Source organism: Homarus americanus, unplaced genomic scaffold (assembly GCF_018991925.1).
Source record: "Homarus americanus isolate GMGI-L3 unplaced genomic scaffold, GMGI_Hamer_2.0 scaffold6850, whole genome shotgun sequence".
NCBI classification, from domain to species: domain Eukaryota; kingdom Metazoa; phylum Arthropoda; class Malacostraca; order Decapoda; family Nephropidae; genus Homarus; species Homarus americanus.
Genome location: NW_024755504.1, coordinates 52,885 through 69,111, shown reverse-complemented (window position 1 = coordinate 69,111; position 16,227 = coordinate 52,885). Strand labels below are relative to the sequence as shown.

General features: G+C 36.5%; 1 pseudogene; it reads right to left on the bottom strand.

Moving 5' to 3' along the window:
* Nucleotides 1–711: 711 nt before the first annotated feature.
* On the bottom strand, nt 712–15,540 carry LOC121856546 (annotated as a pseudogene).
* Nucleotides 15,541–16,227: the final 687 nt, after the last annotated feature.

The following is a 16,227-nucleotide window of genomic DNA, read 5'->3' as shown; positions in this document are numbered from 1 at the left end:
TATTTGTATACTGCGAACGCTTGTTTGCTATAGCGATTTTTGCTTACTATTTCTCCAATTTTGTGGTATTAATTGTGAATATGGTAAAGAAGAATATCTCCAAGCGTTCTGGTGATAGAATTCCAGGTGATATCTTGAAAGAAAGGATATAACACTTGAAAAAGCTCGATGTTATCAACCTCAAAAATCCTTCTCCCCCATCAAGTTACATTCATATTTTCAAGGTAGTGTTACATTTACTGTATGATTTCATTATTAGATATGAATGTAACATTTATTTAGACTGTGCTATCCTTTGTGTTAGGCTAACTACTAAATTTTTTCGATTTCAGTAATCTGCACCTAACCCTATTTTCTCCATAAGCCCTGTTATTTCTATTACACGATTTTCTATACACGATATTTTACAAGAACACAATTATCGCGTTATAGCAGAACTACCTGTAACCGTAAATCACTTGGGACTAACCTCATCAACAAAAAGAGACTAAAGTACTGCAGATAGTCATTAAGTAAACAATAAATAAAAATAAAATTTTCATCACTATGAAAATGACACATTTCCTTTAGGAGTTCAGGGTTTAGCGATTTAGTAGTGGCTTGCAGATCCATCGTCATCTGAATCACAGGTTCTCTGTTATCAGGACTAAGCTTAGTCCATTTCTTGGACTGAGTCACATATGATTTTCATATTCATAAATGCAGGATACTCAATCCTGCATACATAATAATAATGATACAAGAACAGTATTTCTTTCATCTGACTGAAATCAATGCATTATATCTTACCATCATCCTTAAATAATGCCAAAGATGTGAGTATTTTGTTCATCTGAAGTAATTCAGAGCACTAAATCTGTCGATTGTACTGAAACAATAACTTTGATAAAAGTACTTTTCATCCGGGTGATATTTCAACAGTAAATCTTTCATCTTAATTACACTCGGAAGGTTCATATAATTAACCAAATCAAATATCTTATCACATAGAGCATCATTCACACAGTGGAACAATGCTCATGATCTGAAGTTGATGCTCTTGTTGTGTGTTAGTGATGAGTCATCAACTGGTAATCCAAACAAGCTGGTTTGTTTATTTATACCCACTCAACTGCTGCGGCTGTGGTCCAAACAAGTTAGTACTATGCTTGTTAGCTGCTCTCGATGGTGCAAAGCCCAACAACTTCTGGATGTTCTGCAATATATCAAATACCAGGTATATTATAAAAGATTCAATACTTAAGAACATATTTAGGCACCAGTGAACCCTAGACATACACAACTATTTTGTCCAGGAAAAAATCAATACTGTACAGTAGAGGTACAGAATACAGTCATTCAACTCATCAGTGAAGATTCTTTAGTTACAAGGTAGGAACTAATGATAAAAAAAAATCTCCTCCCATAAGCAATAAATAAGGTGCCAATGGTTATCGATGTCTCCAAAGTGAGTCCTGTCATGGCATTGTGAATAAGTTTAGTAATTGCTCTTATAGTGTATGAGATACAGTACATAATATTTGGGAAAAGGGTCCATAGCATGTTGTTTCAGCTTTTTCTCGTCTACCTTCCTCCCTCTGGTGAGTTATCCATTTTCCTCGACTCATTCCTAAAACTAAATGCGTACGGTAGCATAATGGATAGACGACAAAATAAAATGACAAAACTACAAAACAGTTTCTATATAATGATTGTGATGTAGGACATAGGTGACAGATTAAGTACAGGAAAATAAGTTCAGAAAGATGGATGAATGAATTAGGTTAGAGATGCATGAATAAGTTAGGAGACTGATGAATGAATAAGTTAGGAGATGGATGAATGAGTAAAGTATGTGAGTTATGAGTGAATATGCAAGTTGACAAAATGGATAATTAAAAAATGGTGGATGAATGAATAAGTTAGATGGCGGACAGAATGGCGAGTTAGATGATGGATAAGTTAGGAAGTAGACAGAATGATGGGTAAGTTAGGTGGCAAGAGAACATGTTAGATAATAAAATGCGAGAGTAGGCCTAAGTCAGGTCAAAAGACAGGTTGAGGAGTCACTAAGCAAATACATATATATCAACTGAATGAAGATGAATAAGACACTTGACAGATGGATTAGTTTAGTGGTAGATATGAGAGAAGTCAGGTAACAGATTTGTTGATATATTAAGTGATATAGATACCGTAATCCTATAATCCTTGGTAACCGATCATTCTCCGACAAACACAGCTTTTTAACATACTGCCACTGATTGTTGAAAGCGGGAATAGACAATTGAATGCAGAAAAACAAACACTGCATGGGCATACTGTGCATTGCTTTTGCACAAGCATTTTTCCCATAATGCACCTGCTTTGTTTCAGTGGTGCCATACACATTCTGTGATGTGTTGTAGTTTTACAATGATCATTCATTTGGTGAACATTTTCACTGAATAACAATTAGCAATTGGTGATAAGAAGCAAATACCACATAAATGGTACTGCTACAACGTTTTATAATATCAACATATTCATTTATATTTTGATAACTACTGTGTATCTATTTATGTTTTTACTTGAAAAATGTGGTTATCACTTCTATCTGAAGACCAATTAATTATTCATATAATTGTTTCATTGGGTTTTTGATCCAGTTTACAAATATTTTCAGGAACACATTAAGATTATAAACCAGGAACTTCCTGTAAGACTGAATTTAATAAATAAAAATAAATAAAATAAAAGAAAATATAGATAGATAGATCGGTATATATGGCAAGTTTTAAGATGTGATTGCACTATGTATTACAGTTAGCTGAGTGAAGTGTGTGCCTCCTCTAGGCGAAGATGATCAGATCTGCTGGTGAGTACAATACAGGTTGTACCTCTAGTCCGCATTCTGTGGTCCAGAAACCGTGATCGGAACGATTTTATTTGCCCAATTGGTAGATAGGCAGCTCTTGAATTATTATTATATTACAGGAGTATTAAATTTTGCCCTCAGGCCCCAATGTGGGTCAGTGACCTATGCCCGGGTAATAAACACAACAAAGCCGCTGAAATTATGGTTTGTTTACATCCAGCAGTTCGGCTGCTCTCTCTCTGCTTGTCTATGGAGCAAACATTTAACCCTTCAATATATATGAGCAGTAAATAAGTGTTGCTTTCATATTCTTATGTAGAGTACAGTAATGATATGTTTTCACATGTGCGCACTTACATATGCATAGTCTCACTTTGTTTTTGCCATTAATGGTTAGCTACTTATATTGTTCCATTTATTAACATTAAATAACATTACTTCAAACAACCATATTAATTTTTTACATTAATTTTACTACAGCTACAATCAGGGTCTTATTTTCTTCAGTTTTATATGTAGAACCAATCAGTCACTGGTTTTGTAAGCTTTAAAAAAACAATGCCAAACGTCTGCTCTCGTGTTAATATTCCACGATATTAATAAATTGTATTGTTCATTTTGCACACACAAACATTAATTGAATAAAACAAATTCAGAAACATTAATTAAAATATATATGAACGGTAAATAAGTGTTGTTTTCATATTCTTATGTAGTACGATATTTTTACATGTGCGCATCATATGATGTCTCTTTTTTTTTTTACCATTACTTAGCTACTTCTATTGTTCCATTTATTAACATTAAATAACATTACGGTACTTAAAACACCATATTATTTACTACAGCTACAACCAGGTCTTATTTTCTTCAGTTTTATATGTAGAACCAGCCAGTCACTGGTTTTGTAATCAACTAAAACAATGCCGTCATTTCCTCGGTTTCAATATTCTACGATATTAATGAATTGTATTACTCATTTGCACACATAAACATTAATTCAATCAAAAGACTTTCAGTAATAAACAATAATGAATTCTTTGTACATACGAGAAATGACGCTGTTTACACGATTGTACGTCGCCTGAACATTGGTGGGTTGTTCAAACCGGCCGAAATTCTAGTTTCGCCCGTCAAAATTTTTTATTGTGTTTTTGTGTGTTCAAATAAAAAACGTTGAATTAAAAACTCACGAAATTTGAAAAGCTACTGTACGACATTTAACCCTTCATTATGTCTTCAAAGAGACCATGAAGCAGAGAAGTGGTGCTAGTGCTTCCAAGTGTAAGCACAAGTCACTATCTATCCAGGAAAAGGGTGAATTTCCATGGTCCGCACAGGTCAGGTCCGAGGTTGCCGGACTAGAGAGGTACAACCTGTATAAACAGTATAGTAATACGGCAGTATACATTATTATGTTACAATATGAACAATATTGTATGTGGTTGCTTAAATAACTACAGCTCCTAAGAGCTGCATTGTTTACTCTTGGAAAATACCACGCTTTGCTGTAACACAGCTCTATTCACGTCCGTATCATATAGAGCTTTTTTTTTTTAAATATATTTACTTAAACAAACTTCTAGATAAAGTATTCAGGATTATTTTGAGAAGAAAAAAAATGTAACGAAATTAAAACTGATTTCATTGACCGGTATCAACATTAATTTTATAAAAGAATGGAATACCCATCATTACATATCAAAATATTTTGTTTTAGGATATCTTATTGGAAATGTCTTGTATGGAATTTATTGGATCATTATGGTATCAAATTTATATCCCTATCACAATAAAGCCACACTTGAGGTAGAAGGAAACTGACAGCATGACTCTCCTCTCATCCCTCAATTACAGTATACTTAAACTTATCATAATCTCCCTAACTTAAGGTTTGTGTTTATTCAAGACATCTTCAGGTCATAAGATCCACTAATCCCCCAACCAAAGAGTGACCTGACATTCCATGAGGAGGTCAGTAATATGAGACCACTAATCCCCACCCTACTCCACCTGACATTGTGTCAGTTAGGTCATCACACGACCATTAATCCCTCACAGCTCCAAGGGGGAGATACCAGTCTTTCTTGTCACACAGTTTCATTCACACCCATATCATATACCGTGAACTCACCATTTGTCAATTGAACCTGACGTCCAGTAGTGAGAAACGCTAAAGTGAACAACATAACATATGGGATTAATTGAAATAGAGACCGGCCGACCCCCAAACTCCACTTTCAGACACAATACCTATGTTGTAGTAAAATAACTTCTTCTTTTATGATGGTATGCACACAATTAATAATTAAGAGAAATATCAATATTAGGCTTTTTAACACTTACATTAGTAGGAAAGATGGCTGGGCACACGGGGTTGGTTCTGAGGCAGAGGGAGATTATTGGCCCTCACCTGTATCACTTGTATCAACTGTATCACTATCCACCACAGAGGCTTGCAGGCCTCTTTGTCAAACCCTCAAAGTCCATATCCCTCACTATCATTATCACTGACTTGGGCGGCTGTGGTGGGTGGCAGGTGAAGAACTCGGTAATGTTTTGATGACTAAGGACCTTGTGCTCACCCTGCTCTCGTGCCACTCTCCACGTAAAGGGTACACACCGCGGAAAGTGAGCACCTGTTCGCAGGGTACCGCCAGAAACGTGAAACGCTGCAGTGGGACCTCCTCAGAAGGGACCCAAGCGAGGGTTGACTGTATGTATTTTTTATTTTAAATATATTTATTGAACCAAACTTTTAAATGAACTATTCTGGATTATTATACAGTAGTAAAGAAATGGAGTTTCTAACTAAATTAGAACTGAATTTATGGACTCCAGTAGTTTAGACTCAAGGAAACATCCCCAGCACCCAGAAACATTTTGGAGAAGTGGGCTAGTATCTGTCTGTGCAAGATACCTAGTTTAGACACCCAGAAACTTTTCCACTAACCGAAAGATTCCGGGGATAAGGTATTTTTCAGGGTTTGAGAAAGTCGCCTAGTTAGCCGGAAACTCTCATGCCCGAAGTGCTCTTCACCAATTGTTCCGCTAACGGGATATCACTTATTTGATTGGCAGGTGTCAATATTTTTGAGCCAGCATGTTTCCATTATAAACTGTCTCAGGCAAGTGGGTAGGCAGTATTCTGGACCCTGATTTATTCTCATAATTTTAATACAGTACAGTACAATAAAATTATGACATCTTATACACACCTGTCTGATACTCATGACCCACATAATACTATATCAAGGCATCTTATACACACCTGTCTGATACCATGACCCACATAATACTATATCAAGGCATCTTATACACACCTGTCTGATACTCATGACCCATAATACTATATCAAGGCATCTTATACACACCTGTCTGATACTCATGACCCACATAATACTATATCAAGGCATCTTATACACACCTGTCTGATACTCATGACCCAATAATACTATATCAAGGCATCTTATACACACCTGTCTGATACTCATGACCACATAATACTATATCAAGGCATCTTATACACACCTGTCTGATACTATGACCACATAATACTATATCAAGGCATCTTATACACCGTCTGATACCATGACCCACATAATACTATATCAAGGCATCTTATAACACCTGTCTGATATGACCCACATAATACTATATCAAGGCATCTATACACACCTGTCTAAAACAACATACTCATGACCCACATAATACTACATCAAGGCATCTTATAACCTGTCTGATACCATGACCCACATAATAATATCAAGGCATCTTATACACCTGTCTGATACTCATGACCCACATAATACTATATCAAGGCATCTTATACACACTGTCTGATACTCATGACCCAAATACTATATCAAGGCATCTTATACACACCTGTCTGATACTCATGACCCACATAATACTATATCAAGGCATCTTATACACACCTGTCTGATACCATGACCCACATAATACTATATCAAGGCATCTTATACACACCTGTCTGATACCTGGTACAAAGAATGTAGAGGAAGATGAAGGAGCAGTCAGTGTAGTCATCACCTAGTAGGTTACGGTGGCTCAAACCCTGAAGCCAGGAGATGGGGAGAAATGGCAGTTTACACCACACGTCCATCAAAACTGCATAACACGAGACGATGAGAAGTATGTTAATGCAGTGTACATTACATTTATAAATGTCATAAATATCAGTACAGAAGGCACAAACAACATGAAGTGATATGAACCTGGAGATTGCTCTTTCATGACCTCTCCTTCAGAGGAGAACTCTCTAAGAGAGAAAAATCACATAAAAGCTTGACTGTCTACTAAAAATAATGAAGGCAGCCAAAATGTTGTCTAATGGTAGACCCTGCTGCCATACGGCATAACGAAAATTGTGACCAAGTCCCAGATTGCTGATCTGCCTTTCTGCCTCATTTACACACAATTGCAGGGTCTCAATTGTCTCTCTCGTACTATTGAAAACACAACATATATAACCTTTCTCACTCTTGATCTGTTCTATTCTTTTATTCTTCTATGATATCAGTTGACAATAATATTGAAGCAAGGCCTCTCGGATGGGTCCCACTGGTCGGTTGTGGACCCCAGGGCCGACCTGATCATCATCACACTACTGGGGTCTCAACTGGCTCACCGCGTTGCAGGAGGATTGGCTTTTTTCACACTTCATTTTCCACCATTTGTGGCCTGAGATCCAATTTTCCTTCTGTGGAGCACCATCTATTAACCTCTTCCCCGACCTCTTACTACTACTGTATTTGAACTTCAAACTGACCAAAGCAGCTTTGCCCAAACTTTTTCAAGTCTCCAACTACAACCTTTATACCTCTTTCCGTTCTAAGGGAGGTTAGCATGTTGCCTCCTTATAGCTCAACTCACGGATCTTGAATCTTCTCTTTATGATGTCATCTGGTTCAAAATATCTCTACCAACTATGAATATTTTTCTTTGTTTCTTATACTGTTCTCCCAACTCTACCAACTATTTGGAACTCTTTGACTATCTCTTGCCATGAGTCGTTGCTATCCACAGATCCTCTACCTAAGGTTTTCGTACATCAAAAGTGGCTTGGCCAAGGATGACCCAGATGGAGCGGAGGCACTCTCTTTTTCCTTACTTAATGACCTGAAAATAATTAAACACCCTACATGTGTTCTGATCGACCAATCTAACTTACATTCTTGATCTTTGTTTTACCTCCCCCTCACACTATTCATACTCAATTTCTTCCTTTCCGGATCTTCCAGTTTTATTTTCTTTTAAATCAAACCAGGCATGACCACCTCCTCCCCTCTAAACGTCAACTGTGGCACTATCAAAGGGCAAACTGGCAATCCTTAGCAAATTTTTCTCCAACTTTCCTTGGGATGAGTGTTGCTTTTCCACTAGGGATGCCTCGGTATGTGCTAACAGCATTGCTGGGGTTACAAGGTAGTATGAGTGCATTTATCATGAAACTATCTCCTCCTATTACCCTCCTTTCATTACTTTCAAGAATCGTTGTAAGGCCATTCTTCGTAGGGCCAAGCAGAATTTTAAAAAAATCGCTGTCCTAACTTCCTCTTCTAGTAAATCCTTCTGGTCCTCAACCAAAAACATCTGTAACTTCGGCATCCTCTTTTCGACCTGATATCTCTATAGTCAACTCTCCCCTGATAACGTCATCTTTGGCACCTTATTCTCCTCTAACTCCACCTTAGATGATTCCAGCTCTATCCCTCCTACCCCTGCTCCCTACTGAACCTATGCACTTTCCCATAATCTCCACTCGTAGGGTAGCTGGAGTGTTATCCAGGTTGGATGAGAGTAGGCGCATGGACCTGACGGAATACCCCCTCTCTGCAGGTGTCTGAAATTCCTTTGAAGCAACATTCCTCTCTTTTTGCTTCATCTCTAAGACTTTTTAACAAATACTTAAACAAACATGCTTCTCTTTTGTCAGATCACCAGCATGGCTTTCGCCAGGCGAGATCTACTGGTGATCTGCTCTCCTACTGCACCTGGTCATCCTCTCTTTGGGATTTGAAACTTTCGTGCGTGGCCTCGACATCTCCAAACCATTTGACAAGGTATGGCACAAGTCTTTGCTTTCTAAACTTCCCACTTATGGTACCTCCCCCACTTTGTTCTCTAATTTCTAGCTTCCTTGAGAACCGATCCATGGCAGTTGTTGTTGAGGATCGATCTCTGTCTTTCTACCAATAGTAGTGTCCCACAGGGTTCTGTTCTTTCACCTACTCTCTTCCTTCTTTTTATCAATGATTTACTTCACACTCCGACTAATTCTATCCATTCTTACGCTGATGCTTCTACTCTTCACTCTTCTTCATTTCCGTTCCCCTAATTCTCAAACTAGATATTTTTTAGAGGTGATATCATTTCATCTATCAATGTGGATCTGTGCAGCATCCTCGAATGGTAGAAACTTGGTTAAATTCAATAGTAATAAAACTCAATACAGTCAGTTCTGCTATAATACGATAGTTGTGTTCTTGTAAAACATCGTGTTATAGAAATTCATAATAGAAATAACAGGGCTTATGGAGAAAATAGGGTTAGGTGCAGATTATAAATGTAAAAAATTTAGTAGTTAGCCTCAAAGGATAGTACAGTCTAAATAAATGTTACATTCATATCTAATAATGAAATCATTCAGTAAATGTAACACTACCTTGAAAAAATATGAATATAACTTGATGGGGGAGAAAGGGTTTTGAGGTTGATAACATCGAGCTTCTCTTCAAGGGTTATAGCCTTTCTTTCGATCATCACCAGAAATGTGACCATGGAGATATTCTTTCCATATTCACAGTTAATACCACAAAATTGGAGAAATAGTAAGCAAAATTGCGTTACAGCAAACAAGCGTTCATTTTTACAAATATCGTTACCTCTATTCATAAAACGTTAGTAGCCAATTCGCGTTGTCAAAACATAGCAGAACTCACTGTATTTACCAATTACACTTTCCAAATTATATGATCTCCCACCAATCACATTTTGGGATGCAATCATTCTGCCAAGTTCTAAAATAGATATGTTAGGCCTCGCCATTTTCCTCTAATATGTCATGGAAGCCACACATCCACAACTTTGGCTGCCTCCGAAAGCTGGGAATGCTGTAAAGATGTTATAGCTACTCACCCTGAGCAGTTGCTTCAAGTTTATAAAGGTTCATTCATTCATAACGTGAGTACTGCTCTCATATCTGGGGTGGCTCTTCTTAAATGTTAGATAGAGGTGGAATTAAAGGCATTTCATCTTATTGACTCTCCTCCTTTAGTTTATAATCTTTCTTACCTTTCTCTTCGCCATAATGTTGCTTCCCTCCTCTCTCTTACAGGTATTTTAACGGACAATGTTAGTTGGATTTGTCTGTACAAGGCCGTGGGCTTGTAACACATCTTGGTGCCACTGTTTTGTCGGTCACACTAGAATCACCCGTTATAGTACATCCTTCTTTCCTCACACAGCCAAACTATAGGAATGCTCTGCCTTCTTCTGTGTTTTCTACAATGTCTCACTTAAATGGTTTTCCGGCATCTTCGTGGTGTAGATTAATATAATCTTTTCTTTTCTACAGTGGTCCCTCGGTTACGAGCAATCCCTTGAAGTTGCCAAATCCTTAAACTCATTAAACCATTGTTTTAATGGGTTTTTGGGGTAATTGGTTCCAGCTCACCGAAAATTGCCTAAATTCAAAAGGTAGAAAAGTACACTTTGAGGTGTATGAGGCTCCTGGATGATGATGATGATGATGGGAATTAGAATGGGGTGAAGGAGAAGGCATTGAGGTGGAAGTTCTCTTGGTGTAATATGTAAAATAAATTTCAAAATGACCAATAATTTGCTTGCAAACACAGAAAAAGCATTTAGTTGAAGAGAGTCTCAAGCAAGATGTTACTTCCACTGAAAACACAGACTGACGCCTGTATGGTTTGGCAGGCTGGATGCACGTGAAACTAGTGACCTTACCTTCAATTATGTTCAATAATTGTTAAAATTACTAAAAAATTTAATATTAAACTTTTAAAATTATTGAATAGTATAAACTTTGATATTTACAAAAATGGTAAGGAATTTAAGCCTAAGAACGATTACTGTACTGGCGGACTAATACTACAGCTGGTGGACGCCAAATGCAAGCGAAAACATGTTCAGGTCGGCTCATAAGAAACTCGTTAATCGAGGGATTGCTTGTTAACCGAAGTTAAAATGGAAGGTAACTCGTTAACCGAAATCTAACCAAAGCTCATTAACCGAGGACACTGTATTTCTAATTTCTTTTTTGCTCTTATTTTTTTTTTAGCCTCATATAATGATCAATGACAGGTGGGTTATTTCAAAAAAATATTAAGTAAATAAATAAATAAATAGATGAAAGCAAATACTTACCGTATATTGCATCTCCATATAATAATAATTAGCAGCCTCACCATCACACTGCCTTGATATCAAAGTAAAGTCATCATGTCACTGATGAGTGACATGAATTTATATCCAAGTCTTGTGCAGTGATGTGTGTGTTTGTTTCATTTGACAGAAGGAAAGTGCTAATAGTAAACATAATATGGAATCAGTAAAACATTAAAATATCTCAATGTAATGATTTGTGGAATGCTTTCATGGCGAGCCCTGTAAACAGCCCAGTCCCAACCATAGTAAAATTACCAATAACTTGTAATCAACCAGTGTATTCACTCCCAGTCAATCTTACTTTTGCACTGTCACTATGATGAAATGCCCTGTAGTTTGAGCTTCTCCCAACCTAGTTATTATATATCATACAGGTATTTGTATCACTTATGTTACTTGTATATTATTTGTAAATCAAGACCCATTCCCAATTATGTAACTATATATTTTCAGCCTCCGGCTGTCATGCTTTTCAATAAACATTTAATTATTATTATTAATATTAAACACAAGTGAAGGGACTGTACCTTCTTCTGTTTCTAAATATGATGGATCAAGTAACATTCAATCTCTGCTCTAATAAATGTACAGTATGAATTAAAGTATATGTATTACTGACTAGCTGACTGTATTCCTCCTGCAATTAACTGGGATGAAGGTTTTGGTTAGACAGAAAATGTTGTATTCCATATATATAAGTAAAAATCAAATACTGTATTAAAAACTTTTTTCCTCGGGAAAATTACAGTAAATGAAGAAAATTACTACCAGACTCTTGTTTATCATAACTTCTCATGAAGAAGGAATTCAGGGTGAAGTAGGACTAAGGTGATCTTTAAGTCTTGTGGAATCAGTTTTGAGGTTAGAGGTAAAGTTGCACAAGACTTGTGAGGACATTCTAAGGAAGACAACTGGCTGGCTGTTCTATCACAAGACCTAAAAGGAAGAGTGTACTTTGACCTAACCATCAACAGATAAGTAACACTGTGGCAAGAATAAGAGTAAAGATATACAAGATTCTTACATTGAATTGAACATGGAGAGTAATGCAGTAAAAGCAAAGCCAATCAAACATGTTTTCATCTTAACCAACGACAAGTCTCGGTTGCTATTCTTGAGTCTTCCTCTTCTCGCCTATTTTCCGTTTTGTTGTCGATCAATGCTGTCTCCATGAGCCTCTTTTCTTTTTTCCACTGTAAGATAAAATATAAATGAAAAAAATTAAGCTTTATGCTATAGTACCAAACTTAAGTTATGTCTGTAAATACAGTAACATTAAACAATAGGACAATATCCATATATAAAGACTGAAAAGTGGTGAGATAAACACTCGTGGATCCCCTACCATAAGAGTTGTACTGTATTCAAGTGTGGTGGGAGGTACTGCCGCAGACTCGATCCCTGTCTCCAGACTTAATGGCCTATCCTTCATTATGGTGACTTGTCTGGTGTAAGAGTGCATTTTTCTATCTCCTAAACTATGTGAATTTGAATTTTTTTCACGCTTGCAAGACTTAATTTGCACTAATGCACATATTGGCTTTCCCATAAACAGTATTGTTCCATTACAAGGCTCCAAGATATCTTCTCCATCACCCCAACACCATGCACCAACATCAAGTTCAAGCAAAAAAAATAAAACTCAACAAGGATATTACTCACACGCTACATTGGCGCCTCCACCTCTGCTTTTAACTTCTGATACTTTTCAGTCCTGTACACAAGCAGCCAAGTTAGCCCTGGAAAAATGAAAACACTTTAATTGAACAAGAAAAATTAGTAAATGTGCATAATAGATTTACTTTAAAGAAAACACTGCATTTTAAAAAATGCGCCTGATTTTCATCTTCAAACCCAGAAATCTCCCTATCCCCGAATTTTCCAGGTATAGGAATTATTTCTGAATTTTCCGGAAAATGTGCCCTCGAAAATCAATCCCAAAGCCGAATTGGTCAGAAAATTCGTTTTGGGGAACAATTTCGAGAAAATTTCAATTCGCTATCGGAGCGTTCCAGGTTTGAGGGATTCCTGGTAAGGAGATATTACTGTAGTATACTTTATCAGCATATGTATTATATGTCCTGGCCGTGACAGTGAAAAATTTTGTGCCCCTTATGAGGCCTTGCTAAGTTTCCTTAACCGGAGAAGAAAGCAGAATCAAGCAAAGCTATTATTTACATCATTCATTACCAAATTGGGACAAATTTAGTAATGAAAAATGTTTGGTAATGAGGAAGCATGATTTGGTACAAAACCTCAAATTGGTAATGACTTCAGCCGGTTGATAATAATCAGTATCATTAGTATAATACTTAATATACTGTACTGTATATAACTACATTTACATTTTATTTTATATTTGTTTATAATATATCTGTACTTTACTCTCTCTGGGTATTATCAATTTGTAAGTGACAGTGTTTGTGAGTCTTTGAAGGACAAACAGTGATATTTCCTGGGGATCCCCGATTGTGGACTGACATTACAATAGAATTATGCGGCTACTTTTCTCAGAAAAAGCTTCAACAGGATGGATGCACTAAACCTGAATACCTCAGCTGAACTTATGATGATGGAAAAGCCAGGTACTTGTATAAAGCAAATTTTTTTCGAAAGCTGCCAAAGGAGAAAAAAGATGGATGATATTCTCTGCGCTAGTGCCATGGTTTTTGCTATGATTATAAACTTTTTCTTCCAATCAGTCTGCATTAACTACAGGATTTAATGACGAAAAATGTCCAGGGTCATTTAAACACACCAAAATACACTAGAAAAACATATTGGTCAACCCCGAGACTGCGGTCCTAAAAAAATTTACCACCATTTTTTAGCTGGTAATTTTATATTATACATTCCACATTCCAGCCACTAATCTATTACCATATTCTAATAAGAGGTCTAATTATAAGATCATTTTCATCTATTACATTATCATGTAAATGTATAATAACAACGGAGATAGCATATCTAAAATTTCTATTTTCTTCCATTAATCTTCCGCCATTATTGCTTACTCACCTCTCACACTGCGTGTCTCCTGCGTGTCTCCTTCATAAATCATCACGCACATGCTCTCATTACACGCCACACCGACCAATCAAAAGGTTTTTTTTGCAACCAATTAAAATGATTTGATTTAATTCACGGTTTTTGGCCCAATCAAAATCGATTTTATTTTGGGTCTCATATTTCCAAATTCAAATTCATTTCCCACCATGGAAGTCCATCGATGGGTGTCACTTCAATTATATGGAGCTGATTATGCAGTTTTTGGGGAAAAACGAAGAAACTATAGCATTTTTTCGATCGCATGGTGTTCTTCCAACCTCAGTAAAGTGTACTAAGTGCAAGACTAAATATAAATATCGCAAAGACCAACATATGTTGCTGTGTAAGAATCTCAGAACCCAACGACGAACAATAAGGTAAGAAATAGGTGATTCCATCATACTGTGAGAGCAGTTAGTTAGGTTAGTTTTTGTTTTTCTAGTGTGTTTTGTGTATTTTTTATTCGCTTAGCCATTATTTTTTTTCAAAACGTCCAACGAAAAAATCGACAAAAACCGGCCAATTTCCGACGGAAATTAAGGTCATATGCGGTCTCAACACACACAAATACACTAGAAAATATATTTTGACTTTCTAACACAGTGGGAGGTGGAAGTGCAGATTTACCTATTAGCTAATATCATCCAGAGAACAGCTGTGGAAAATATGAACAAAATATATAAATGCGTTTGGGTGCTAACCATCGGTTCCTCTTTACCTCAAATTCACTGACTAAACCACTCACAACAAACAGGTTTACCTTTGTTTGTAAAGTAAGAAACGATACTCATTCAATGAGGATTAGTTTAAGCACTGCCCACAGCACAAGACACTAATAACTGCACGTTATAAACAACCTAACCCAGTGTGCACCTCCTTATTGAGACACACTGTTCTGTAGCTATTTGGGTTATACTTGATCAACTCGACTGCAGTTTATCGGAGCCTGTCATAACATGATGAACGGACTTGTACGACAATTTTACATAATATCTACCCCTAGTACTGTACTGTATGGCTCCACACGCCTCAACAAGGCTATATACTCACCTTCACCAAACAGCGCGTGCAGATAGAAATAAAGACGATGAATAACGTATCAGCCCACATCTTGAGTAGGTAATCAGTCCATTAAACTGCAGGGTTAAAGGGTCTTGGTGAGTGTTGTGTCACCTTGGTCAGGGCGGCTGGCTGGACCTTTAATGGCTTCAGGTTCACCTCATTAAAATCTTTCCAACGTCAACAAGACCTCTATCCGAGCCCCCGATACCGACCTCCTTATGATGTTAATGACCTATATTTCTGAGCAATGCGATCTAATTTTTATGATAAGTTGTGATCTTTACATTAATTATGAATACTAAACATAATATAGAATTTTCCATTAAATTAACTTGGACTTGCATTTGTACAGGCCTTAAACGTCTTCCGGATTGAAAAGGACCATATCGCACTGGTGAATGATTATTTAATTTTTAATCTGTGTACAAAATCATACATAGTTAGTATAGATGTTATGCAAGAGAAAACATTAGGTTTCATTGAAAACGAAAACATGGTAGGGTTATCTTCAAGAGGGTTCGTGGCTTGGGTTCGGTATTTGACACGAGACAAAAATGAAACAAATCTTTTAAACATCAGTGAAAAACACCTGATAACCCAATTGTTCATATTTTTAGGATAAATTAAATATTTTTAATGTTATTTAAATTGTTATTAACATTTCATATTTTCACTGAGAATATACCTAGGTAAAACGTATCATGTTTATGTTGAATACTTTATCTTTATATAAACATTGACATAAAATTTCGATTTTGATCTAAACCAGCAAGAATGTTCTCCTTATAATATAAAATATTACTTACGTGGGACTCTTTTTGATGTTTAATTTTTATGTATTTTGAATT